The sequence below is a fragment of the Setaria italica genome, chromosome VII, assembly GCF_000263155.2.
Source record: "Setaria italica strain Yugu1 chromosome VII, Setaria_italica_v2.0, whole genome shotgun sequence".
NCBI classification, from domain to species: Eukaryota; Viridiplantae; Streptophyta; class Magnoliopsida; order Poales; family Poaceae; genus Setaria; species Setaria italica.
This window is the reverse complement of record NC_028456.1, coordinates 9,503,901-9,517,021: the sequence shown is the minus strand read 5'-3', so window position 1 is coordinate 9,517,021 and position 13,121 is coordinate 9,503,901. Positions and strand designations below refer to the sequence as shown.

The following is a 13,121-nucleotide window of genomic DNA, read 5'->3' as shown; positions in this document are numbered from 1 at the left end:
CTCCACCGCAGCGCGTCCATCATGCGGGACAGCGAGTGCGTTCGGCACTTCGGCTCTTGCTCTTGTTTGATCGATGTGGCATGGAACAGGTTGGTGGGGCGACTGGGCGTGTAGCCGCTGGCTCTTCTTACATGCTCGGCAGCCACAACTGATGTGTGAGTGTCTTGCTGACCTGATGGACCACGCCACGTTTCTTGACCCTACTCGATGGACAATGAGCTCAAGTGGTCCAGAGATTCCGGCGAGGCTAGAAAGGATTAGTGCTTCTGCAGGTTGAGTGCTACCGTGCTTCTAATCCGCGGATCTAACTAAATTGTTAGATAACCAATATGCTCATTTTGAGGTGCATCCACGGGTTGGGAGCACGGTAGTACTCAAATATATGGGAGCATTGAACCTTTCTCCCAGCGAGGCGGTTGGTGCATGAGGTTGGAGTCGTGCAAGTGTTGCTGCTGCCGTCGATCGGGCGCTGTTGGGGGGAAATATTAACGATCTCCTAATACCGCTTAAAGCAACAATCATGAAGGCCCAGGCCCATCCAAGATAGCGAAATCACCGTCAAGCCCAACATGAGCGGGACTCCGCCTCGCCCCACCGCGGTCCCGGGGTCAGGAGCGTCCGACCCCTCGCCGCGAGGCTCCGCCTCGTCCGACCACGGTCCCGGGGTCAGGAGCGCCCGACCCCTCGCCGCAAGGTTCCGCCTCGCCGGACCCTGGGCGTAGGGGTCGGACTCACTGGGGTCCACGAGACGGATATTCCCCTTGGGCGCGGACCGGATGATCAGGGCAACGATCTCATGGGTCCCCCTGTCGACCTCGCCATAAATGCACCGCAGGTCTGTCAGGAAGAAGGATGATCGCGCTCCTCATGCAACCCGCTGCAAGTACCCATGCACGGCCGCACTGTACAAGCTATAGTACCGGCGGCCTCCTTCCATTCGCCGCAAGGCACTCATGGCCTGCGCCGCCCGGAGCAGAGGGAAGACTCACCCGTTCTTGGGCCCCGTGCGCCCGGCAGCAGGGATGTGACGCCCGCTCTCCGCGAGCCATCAGCAGGATGGCGGAATCCACCGTCCCTCCCAACGGACACCTGAGTCACGACGAAATGCCCTCATCATGACCCAGCGGCTACAGCCATCGAGGAGGCCATATGCAGGGCGCGATGACAGTTGGCGAGTGGCGACCCTCCTCCTCCAGCATACGCGCCGGCAGACGCCGAAGGCCGGCGTGGACGATGGGAAACCAAGGAACTTGGTTTCTCCCTTCGTGTTGTATTTTTACCATACTACGTTTAAACTCTTTACGACTCTCACCACCCGGTCTCACCTGTAACCCCGGCAGTCCCCTTACAATATAAAAGGAGCATCGGGGGCCAGAGACGGGGGGCTCGGATTCTTTTCCCTCAAGCCAACAGCACACTCTCGCATTCCCTTAGAGCACAAGCACCTTCAAGAGACATGGGATCAGATCCCTCTCTCGTCCATCAGTAACTCCTACTACAGAACCCCGCGTGGGCAACACGAGCATCCTCGATACTGGACGTAGGGCCTCTTTTGCTCGAACCAGTCTAACCCCGTGTCTCCCACGCCACCATCCGAAGCCTTACGTGCATAAAAGAAATTTACTAGTCTAAGTCTTGATCCGCTAATATTGACAACGACAGTTGGCGCGCCAGGTAGGGGACCTTTGCACGTACATCTCCGGCTTCAGATGGCCAATCACGATATCAGCTTCGCTCCGGGCTCCCTGATCCGCTTCGAGAGTCTGGACTTCCTCACCACCGGGGAAGCGATCGAGCTGATCCCTATCCTCGTCTTGCCCGCTCGTCCCGCCATCCTTGGCCCCACCGTCGGGACAGCGGCGAGCGGCCGGGCGCGCGCCGGAGGGTCCTTCCCGGGTGATCGGCTCTTCGGGCTACGCAACGCCGCGGAGACTTACGGTCGCCTTCTGACGCGGTCCATGACCATGTTGCCCGCGAGCAACAAGCTCGCAGGCGTGGCGAGGACGACCTCCGACGCCGGCTCCAGCAACGGGAGCCCCCACCCCTCACGTGAATACTTCATGGCCGATGTGCACTCCGAGGGGTCCAACGACAATGGCGCCGAGGAGAGACAAAGGACTCCCCCCCCCCGCGCGCGCGCCGCGGCTACGACCAGAGCCTTACCAAGGGCCCCGGAGCGCTCTCAGCAGCCAGAGGCGCGCGCAGCGTCCCGCCAAGAGGTCGAGCGTCCCCGCCACGAAGGCGGAGCACGACAGCGGGCACGCGACGTCCAGCAGCGCATTTGCGCGGACGAAGAGCGTCCACAGCTCTTCGCAGCGCTAGCCAAAATGTCGCGGCTGCGGCGGCCTTGCTCCAGCAACTCCCCGAGCTGGCGACGCCCGAGGAGCGACGGACACGCCAAGAGATGCGCGACTTGCTCGAATGCGCCGCCGTCCAGCAGGCGGAAAGTTCCGCGTCCCGGCGACGCGGGCAGAACGCAAGCAGGGTGATGCCCGATGCGCCCCCAAAGAGACAGGGGGAGTCTGTCCACCAGCCCCCTCCTAGGACAAACCAGGTCGCGTCCACCCGGCGGACACCACCACCCGCGGGAGGCCGGGCTCGATCCGTTCATCAACGCGTCGGCCCCGTCCGCGACGCCCGCGACACCCTGAACGCGCAGAGGCGCTCCCGCGCGGATAGGGAGGACGGGGTAGATCATGGCTATCACGTTCACCGGGGCGGGCGCTACGACAGCGGTGAAGACCGTAGCCCAAGCCCCGGCCCGGCTGGGCCCCGGGCCTTCTCTGCGCGCATCTTGAACGCGCCTTTTCCGCCACGCTTCAGGCAACCGACAAATGTAGCCAAGTACTCGGGGGAAACGAACCCTGGGGTTTGGCTCAGCGACTACCGGCACGCCTGTCAAGCAGGCGGGGCGGACGATGATCTGTTCATCATCCGCAACCTACCACTCTTCCTCGCCGACTCGACACGAGCTTGGCTGGAACATATCCCTTCGGGACGGATCCGCTGCTAGAACGACCTGAAGAAGGTTTTCATAGGAAACTTCCAGGGCACATACATGTGCCCCAGCAACTCCTGGGATCTCCGGAGCTATCGCCAGGGAGTGAACAAATCCCTCCAGGATTACATCCGGCGCTTCTCTAGGAAGCGCACTGAGCTCTCCAACGTCGCGGACGCCGACGTCATAGAGGCTTTCCTAGCAGGAACCTCCTACCGGCCCCTCGTCCACGAGCTAGGGCGCCGAGGCCCGCGAACCACGGAGGAGCTCCTCAACATTGCCACTAGCTACGCCTCGGGTGAAGAGGTCGTCGGAGTGATCTTCAACCGCTCCAAAGGCAAGGCAAAATGGGAGGAGGATGCTGACGAGGGCACCTCCAACCGCCAGCAGAAGAAGAAGGGCAAACAGCGGCGCGAGGCTCCCCTCGTGGCCGCTGTCGAGCGCAAGCGAGGGCAGCCGCCCCCAGAGGGCACTCCTGGCTTCTTCGACAAGCTGCTTGAGGGACCGTGCCCGAACCACGAGTTCCCCGCGAAGCACGCCTACAAAGACTGCAACCTCATGAAGAGGTACTTTGTAGGCAATCCAGTGAAGGGCGACCGGAAGCGGAAGCCCGATGAAGAGAAGAAGGGAGACGAAGACAAGGAAGATGGCTTTCCCAAGGTGGACGGCTGCTTCATGATCTTCGGCGGCTCGGCGGCGTACGACTCCAAGCGCCAGCAGAAGCTAGAGCGCCGGGAGGTCTACGCGGCCGAGCCGGCAACGCCGGCCTTCCTTGACTGGTCGGGACCGGCCATCACCTTCGATCGGTCCGACCACCCTAGACGCGTCCGGCATCCAGGACGCTACCCCCTCGTCGTCGACCCCATCGTCGGCACAACGCGCCTCACCAAGGTGCTCATGGATGGGGGCAGCGGCCTCAACATCCTCTACGCCGAGACTCTCGACGCTATGGGGATTGACCGCTCCCGCCTCCATCCCAGCAAGGTGCCGTTCCACGGTGTCGTGCCGGGAAAACAGGCGATGCCTCTCGGGCAAATCGACTTGCCCGTCACCTTCGGGACCCCCTCCAACTACAGGAAGGAGGTCCTCACCTTCGAGGTGGTAGGGTTCCGCGGAACCTACCATGCCATCTTGGGCGGCCATGCTACACGAAGTTCATGGCCATCCCCAACTACACCTACCTCAAGCTCAAGCTGTCGGGGCCCAACGGGGTCATAACCATCGGCACGTCTTTCCAGAAGGCGTATGAGTGCGACGTGGAATGCTGCGAGTACGCCGCAGCCATCGCCGTCACGGGCAATCCGGCGGTCCGGCTCATGGCGGGCGTCGAGGACCAGCCTGACTCCAAGCAGTCGGCCACCTCCTTTGAGCCCACCGAAGGCATCAAGGAGGTCCTCCTCGATCCCAACAGCTCCGACGGCAGGGCCATGCGGATCAGCGCTACCCTATCCTCCAAATAGGAAAGCGCGCTCGTCGACTTCCTCCGCGCAAACAACAACGTCTTCGCGTGGAAGCCCTCGGACATGCCCAGCATTCCGAGAGAAGTCCCCGAGCACTCCTTGAACATCAAGGCCGGCTCCAAGCCAGTGAAGCAAGGACTGCGTCGCTTCGACGAGGAGAGGCGTAAGGCCATCGGCGAGGAGCTCCAGAAGCTTTTGACGGCCAGATTCATCAAGGAAGTGTACCACCCCGAGTGGCTAGCTAATCCTGTTCTTGTACGGAAAAAGAATGGGAAATGGAGGATGTGTGTTGATTATACCGGTCTAAACAAGGCGTGTCTGAAGGATCCGTTTCCTTTGCCACGCATAGATCAAATAGTCGACTCAACCGCCGGGTGCGAAACCCTTAGCTTCCTTGACGCGTATTCCGGCTACCATCAGATCGCGATGAAAGTGTCCGACCAGCTCGCCACCTTGAACTAGCCTTCGAAAGGCTAAGAGATAAGCATATTAAGCTCAACCCCGAAAAGTGTGTTTTCGGAGTTCCCCGGGGCATGCTGTTAGGCTTCATCGTCTCCGTGCGCGGCATCGAAGCCAATCCGGAGAAGATAGCGGCCATCAGCGACATGGGTCCAATCCGAAATGTGAAGGGAGTTCAGCGCGTCACAGGATGCTTAGCGGCCCTGAGTCGCTTCATCTCGCGCCTTGGCGAACGGGGGCTTCCTCTCTATCGACTCCTGAAGAAGACGGACCGCTTCGAATGGACCGACGAGGCCCAGGAGGCACTTGACCGACTCAAGGACCTTCTGGCGAAGGCTCCGGTCCTGGTCCCGCCGACCGACGGCGAGCCCCTCCTGTTATACATCGCGGCGACCACCCAGGTGGTTAGCGCGGCCCTAGTGGTGGAACGAGAAGAGGAGGGACACGCTCTCAAGGTGCAACGCCCGGTGTATTTCATCAGCGAGGTCTTGTCCGAGTCCAAGGCGCGTTACCCGCAGATCCAGAAGCTCATCTACGTCATCCTCATCACGAAGAGGAAGCTGCGCCACTACTTCACCTCCCACCCGGTGACGGTTGTTTCGTCGTTCCCGCTAGGCGAGGTAATCCGAAACCAGGACACCACGGGACGGATCACGAAGTGGGCGCTCGAGCTCATGGACCAGGGCATCACCTACGCCCCCCGCACTGCCATCAAGTCCCAGGTACTCGCCGATTTCGTAGCAGAGTGGACGGAGATCCAGACGCCATCAGCGCCAGAGAAGCAGGAGTACTGGACGATGTACTTCGATGGATCGTTGATGATGGCCCGTGCCGGAGCGGGTATCGTCTTCGTCTCTCCTCTAGCCGTGCACATCAGGTACATGATCCGCCTCCACTTTCCTGCATCCAACAATGTCGCCGAGTACGAGGCCCTCCTCAACGGGTTGCGCATCGCCATCGAGCTGGGCATCCGTCGGCTAGACATCCGGAGGGACTCCCAGCTAGTCGTCGAGCAAGTCATGAAGGAGTGGAGCTGCCATGACCCCAAGATGGCAGCCTACTGCAACGAGGTTCGCAAGCTTGAAGACAAGTTTGACGGGCTGGAGCTCAACCACGTCGCAAGGCGCTTCAACGAAGCCGCCGAGGAGCTGGCGAAGGCAGCATCCGGCCGAATGCCCACCCCCGACGACGTTTTCGTCAGCGACCAGTTCAAGCCTTCAATCCGTCATCCAGAGCCGGTGAGGGTCGGCGAAGCACCCCCGGCCCCGGGGTCGGACCCCGACCTGGGGGAGGTCGGCAGTGCGCCACCCGTCCCAGGCCTTGACGCCAGCACCGACGGGGTCGGCACCGCTTCCCCAATTCGGCCCCGGAAGCTGACCCCTCCGGCCCCATGGTCATGGAAATCGCGGCAGACCCCGCGGCGGGGCCCGACCCCCCAACCAACTGGAGAGCCCCGTACCTCGATTACCTCGTCCGTGACGCACTCCCGGCGAACAAGACGGAAGCCCGTAGGATCGCACGCCGCGCCAAATCCTTCGCCATCATCGATCAGGAGCTCTACAAGAGAAGCCACACCGGCATCCTCCAGCGCTGCATCCCGGTCGAGCAGGGAAAGGCACTGATCCAGGAAATCCTCGCCGGAGCCTGCGGCCACCACGCTGCGCTAAGAACCCTCGTCGGCAATGCCTTCCGGCAAGGCTTCTACTGGCCGACGGCAGTCGCCGACGCTACCCAAGTAGTCCGTACCTGTGAGGGGTGCCAGTTCTTTGCGCGCCAAACTCACCTGCCCGCGCAGGCCCTCCAGACCATCCCCATCACGTGGCCATTCGCGGTCTGGGGGCTGGATCTCGTCAGGCCCTTCAAGAGAGCGCCCGGGGGCTTCACCCACCTACTTGTCGCCGTCGACAAGTTCTCTAAGTGGATCGAAGCAAGACCGGTGGCGCAGATCAAGTCCGAGCAGGCGGTACAGTTCTTCACTGACATCATCCACCGCTTCGGAATCCCTAATTCCATCATCACCGACAACGGCACGCAGTTCACCGAGAAGAAATTCCTCCAGTTCTGCGACGACCACCACATCCGAGTAGACTAGTCGGCCGTGGCACACCCCCGCACGAACGGGCAGGTCGAGCGAGCCAACGGCATGATACTCCAGGGTCTCAAGCCACGAATCTTCAATCGCCTCAAAAAGTTTGGCGGACGGTGGGTCACGGAGCTTCCCACAGTCCTTTGGAGCCTGAGGACGACTCCCAGTCGAGCGACTGGCTTCACCCCATTCTTCATGATTTACGGGTCCGAGGCCATCCTGCCCACCGATTTGGAATACGGATAGCCGAGGGTCAAGGTGTACGACGAACAAGGGAACCAGGCATCGCTCGAAGATGCACAGGATCAACTCGACGAAGCATGAGATGTAGCCTTGCTACACTCGGCTAAGTATCAGCAGGCCCTACGGCGTTACCACAGCCGCAAGGTACAAGGCCGAGCCCTCAACGTCGGCGACCTGGTGCTCCGACTCGTCCAGGACAACAGGGGTCGGCACAAGCTAACCTCCCCGTGGGAAGGTCCTTTCATCGTCGCGCAAGTACTACGGCCAGGCACCTACAAGCTAGCGACTCCCGATGGGCAGATCTTCAGCAACGCTTGGAACATAGAACAGCTAAGGCGTTTTTACCCCTAGTTTTCATTTCCAAGTTCTGTACAGACTTGTCTGCAAATTCAAAGTTTTCTTTTTGCGGAAAAAAGAAATTCCAAGCCGTCTCTGTTCAAGTTTTTCCCGTCGAGCTCAGGGATATCCGACCCTGGCTTCGCTCCAGGGCCGCATACCCCTCGGGGGCTATCAGGGGCTCCGGCCCAAGCCACTTGGCACCGTCTAAAAAATGTTTTTTCTTTCGAACCGAGCCCCCCTTTCTAAACTTTTGGGCACAAAAAGGAGAGAGTGCGCGAACGGTGTTCAGGCAGGATTGATCGGACTGCAAAAAAACCTACGCCCCAGCGGCTACGGTACCTTCGCTCATCAAAGCTTACTGACACGCCCGACAACGCACTCTAAACTTTCAAGTCCAAAAGGACAAGAAAGGGGATCGGAAACTTTTGCACGGCAAGTTATAGAAAAGGCCTCTATGACCATCACAAAATAAGTCTGAAACTGATGTATTTACAATTTGGGCGCCAGCCCGGTACAGTTAGCTCGACGGGGGATCTTCGGGAGGGACGGCCTCATCCTCCAAGAGCTTCGCCAAGGCCTCCGCTGGGGTGAACAACGCCGCGTCAATCTCGTCCAGCTCGGCCTCAGAGTAACCGGCGGCGTATCCTCCGCTCATCCCGGCGAAGTTGATGCCGGAATAATGGGAGCCGAAGACCCCGAAGGCTCGCCGCACGCCGGTGTGAAGCGCATCCACGGCGATCTCGCGGCTCCGGCGGCGCATCCCGAGGACACGAGCCGGCACAGAGCTCGACCCCTCCTCCGAAACCACGCCGAGGCTGTCGCAGACGACACGGACCACATCCCGCAGGGCGCCGTGCTCACCACGCTCCGTGTCGAGCAGGTCCCTCAGCCTGGCGATTTTGTCTGCAAGAACCACCCGGAAGACCCACCGAGTCAGAAATCACCGCAACATCACAAAGACAAAAGAAATGAGCAGAGTCTTACCCTCAGACTGGGCCTTCAGCTGGCGCTCCCGGGCCATAGACGCCTGAAGCTCCCGCGCTTGCGCTTGAAGCTGGCCGACCTCCGCCCCAAGGTCAGCCGCCGCCTTCTCGGCCTCCTCCTTCCGGAACTTCTCGGCGTCCTGGTCTTGCCAAGCCTTTTGCCGCTCGCGCCGGATGTGCTCGACGGTCTTCTGAAGGGCCTCATGCTCCCCCTTCAGCCGTGCGAGCTCCTCGGCGTCATGGCAGGCCTTTTCGGCGGCAGCCTGGAACTCCTCGCGGTCAAGGCGGGCCTTGTCGACGACGTCTTGGAGTTTGGCTTCCGACCGCCGCGCCTCCTCCTGCGCCGCTTGCTCGCGCCTTTGCAGGTCGTTGATGACCCCCTGGGCGGCAGCAACCTACATGGATAGCCCCCTGGTTCGCTCCCTCTCCAAGTTGGAGCGCTCCCAGAGCCCCCGCTCCAGCCGGAGGAAATCAGATTTCCCCCGACTGCATTCTTGGAGAGCCTGCAAAATAATACACCATCAGAGGCAAGACAACGGGAAAGAGACGATCACCGACAGGAAGGGCGACGTACCTAGCTACCAGGGAGGACGACGTTGTCCAAAGCTCCCATCACCGAGGACAGAGCCGCGCGGGCGTTGGCAAGGCCACCCTGCACCGCCTGCCACTTGCGCCACTCCGCGGCATCATCCAGGGTGAAGAGGTGCCTCGGTGGGTCCTCACGGGACGTCCAATGCGGGACAGACCCTCTCCATGCCCTAGGAATGGTAGCAGCCAAAGCCGAGGCGGGAGCCGACCCTGGCACCGCCATCGAAGCAGGCTCCACCATCCCGGAAGCCGCCGGGTTCACCGACGGCCCCGACGCCTGCGCACCTGTCACCGTCGGGGCCGCCGCGGGGTCACCCAACGGCGTCACCGCCTCCACCGCAACCACCGAGGGGGGCTCCTCCACTCCTGCCGGAGCCCCTCGAGCGGGCACTTCCGCCTCCGCCGCCGGTGCCACCCCAGCCGGGACCTCCGGGGCGGAGATCCCCACCTTCGTCACCGCTGCCCCCTCCGCCGCAACCGCGGAGGCAGACGCTCCCTCCTCCGTCGCCGTTGCCATCCCTATCGCGGCTGCAGGAACATCAGTCCCCATCCCCGTCGCCGCCGTTCCCTCCGCCTCGTCGGCGTCGAGGTCGATCACTTCCCCGGCCTGAGGGGTTGACCGGGGAAGCAGAAGGCGGAGTGGGGTCCACGCCCTCTCCTGCGCCCGATGGCGCCGCCTCTCCGCCGGTCGCCGTCACGGGGGCTGCTTCCGTGGTGGGACCCACGACCCCACCGGGGACCCCGCCGCTCGCCGCGGGCGGGACCGCGGTCCGCCCCGTAGAGGCGGACGACACCCGCAGCGCCTTCTGGGGCGCCAGCTGCAGAACAAGACCACGGCGGGCGGCGCTGCCAAACAACAAATAAATGTTAGCGGAAACGAACGCAAGGGGAGGAAAGAGCGAGGTTCAAGAGGAAGTCCAACTTACGTTCCTCCGGAGCAAGGACGACGTGCGCGCTTCGCCTCGGAGCTAGACGCCGACCACGGGGCATCCAGCAGCGGTCGCTTGTCGCCGCTCCGCTGCCCTCGAGTCTCAGGCGCGACAGCAGGGGTGGGCTCCGTGGACCTCCGGGGAGCGCCTCGTGCTGACTCCGGGGGGACGTCCCGCATCGGCTCCTGGGCGACAGCGGGGGCGGGCTCCGAAGACCCCCAGGGGGCGCTTCGCGTCGGCTCCAGGAAGGCGTCCCGTGCCGGCTCCTGGGAGGCGCCCCGCGCCGACCCCTGGGGGGCGTCCCGCGCCAACCCCTGGGAGGCGCTCCGCGCTGACCCCTGGGGTATGGCCCCGAAGCCTTGTGGAACCGAGCCCCGGACAGACGGTCCTTCCGTCTCATCCCTCACGGCCGTTTGCGGGCGCGTCTCCCGGATTACGAGCGCACCCGACCGAGGGGATAAGACCAGCTCTTCCTCCTCTTCATCATCTTCCTCATCTTCCTCATCATCATCATCGTCATCGTCGTCGTCGTCATCCGACACGACCTGCCCTCTCCGCCGCCGTTGGAACTCCTTGGCGGCCCTCTTCCTCTTTCTCACCGTCTCCTTGTCCTTACGGCGCTTCTACTCTTCGGCAAGGAGACGGTTTTGTGTCCACCGGTCGGCATCCTTCGGCACCGGCGGGTGCAAGTCCACAACCCGGGTCAGCATGCCCTGCGAACACAAAATGGCCTGGCGTCAGGGCAACGACCATGAGACACGGAAAAAGAAGGTCGGCGCCCCAGTCCCTTACCAGGTCGACGAAGCCCGCGTCCGGGCGCATCGGCGGGTGCCCAGGCACTGGGTAGTCAGCATCCTTGTCCTCTAACGCCTCCTGAATCCGTTGTCGGATCTTGGAGGCAGCGAGCGCGCCCGCCACCAGGGCGGTGCCCTCGGTCAGCGCGTCCGAGTCATGGCGACGAGCGAACGGACCCGGAGCATCAGCGGTGCCACCCGCCGGGCATGGTACGCCCCAATGACCCAGGCGCCACTAAGCCCCCTCCTCTTCAACTGCTCGATAGCCTGCAGCAGGTCAAGGATCCGCTTCTTCTCCTTCTCCACCGGCCCGTACGCCCACACCTCCGGCGCCACGTCGATGGTGCGGCCGGTGAATTCCGGCAGGGGGGAGTTAGAGTAGTTCTTCACATAGAACCACTGGTTATGCCACCCCTTGTGGGACGCCGAGGTCTTCATCGCCATATACTCCTTGGAGCGAGTATGGCGGAGGTGGATTCCGGCGCACCCGATCGGCACCGGGGGCGACCGCTGCTGGTTCCCTCTCCTCTCCGTCTTCTGGTACAGGCTCACCGTGAAGAAGTACTTCCATAGCGAGAAGTTGGGCTCGATGCCCTGGAACCCCTCGCACAGTGCGACGAACGCCGCGATATGCTGGATCCCATTGGGGTTCAGGTGCTGAAGCTCGAGCCCGTAGTAGTGGAGGAGCCCCCGGAAGAAGCGGCTCGGTGGAGTCGCGAACCCCCGCTCATGGAAATGAGCGAAGGAGACGACGTAGCCGGCGGGAGGCGACGGCACCTGCTCTGACCCCGACAGCTCCCACTCGCCCGCCTCCGTCCTCTCGCAGAGGAGGCCTTTCCTCACCAAGCCTTCGGCGCGCGAGGAGTTGAAGTGAGAAATCCCCCAAGATCCCATCGTCGGAGGAGGAAGAAACCTGACGGGGGTGGGAAGAAAGGGCGCAGCTTTGAGCGGAGGAAGATGAAGCGGGCGCAGGTAAGCTAAGGGCGAGTCTGGAGGGCGAAAGGGCTTGAAAGCAGAAGGCGGGCGGAACCAACAAGGCGGAAGCTTTTGTTTTTATAGGAAAGGCGCGGGAGGAGCAGAACCGACGCCCCTGTCGCCATAAATGCGGCGCCAGGTACGCCCCCATCATGCCCACTTTCTTTTCGGAAACCGCGCGCACGATCGACCGTGAAAACATCCTATCCTCCTCGATTCGTGGGTCGGCGCCCTCCATAACTCTGTCTCCCGGAAGACACGCCCACGACGTCCCCCACGTTCGGCCCAAGACGCAACGTCCGTCCCGATTCGGCCTAAGGCCCACCGAAAGGTAACAAGGGATATGGGGCTGGAAACGCTCCTACGGCCCATTACGGTCCAGAGGTTCAAAGGCTGGCCCACTACGGGTTCGACAGCTGCCTCAGGACATCCCCCGAGCGAGGGGTGAGAAGGGACGGGTCCGCTAGCGGCCAATACCCAGGCGAGCGAAACCCAAGGGCGTCCCGACCTCACGTTCGAGTCCAGACCGGCATCAAAGTTCATGGTTTTTCCACGAGGAAAGGCAACGAGCCCCCAGATACGACCGAACGGATCCGGGAACTATATGAACTGGCCGGCTGGAGACTGGAGTACACCACCAGCTTGGCCCGAGCCGGACCCCTCCAAACGGGGACCGGGACTCCACTCGAACCTACCCGTTCGCAGCTCAACGAGCACCACGGTTCGTCCAACGAGGATAGTGTGGCACGGCTCAACCCCTCCGTCCTAGCGAACGGACGCTTGAGGGGTAACGATCAAAAGTTGACCTAGCCTCCCGATCGGTCTCCTGCAACGCGCGGGGGCTCGGGGGCTAGCATCGCAACCAACGACCACGCGTGTGGTCGCGATTCGAAGGCTCCCCGGTCAAGCTGGACTAACAACGTGCCCTACCCCCAATCAAACCGACACCCCTGTCGCCATAAATGCGGCGCCAGCTTGCAGGACGAGCAGAAGATCTCCAGCGAAACGGTGAAAGAAGCCTCTGGAGGAGCACTCTTGCTCCACCACAGGCTCGGGGGCTACTGTTGGGGGGAAATATTAATGATCTCCTAATACCGCTTAAAGCAACAATCATGAAGGCCCAGGCCCATCCAAGATAGCGAAATCGCCGTCAAGCCCAACATGAGCGGGACTCCGCCTCGCTCGACCGCGGTCCCGGGGTCGGGAGCGTCCGACCCCTCGCCGCAAGGCTCCGCCTCGTTCGACCACGGTCCCGGGGTCGGGAGCG

General features: G+C 62.2%; 1 pseudogene; it reads left to right on the top strand.

The window, feature by feature from the left end:
* Positions 1-3,895: 3,895 nt before the first annotated feature.
* On the top strand, positions 3,896-4,458 carry LOC111257899 (annotated as a pseudogene).
* The last annotated feature ends 8,663 nt before the right edge of the window (positions 4,459-13,121 follow it).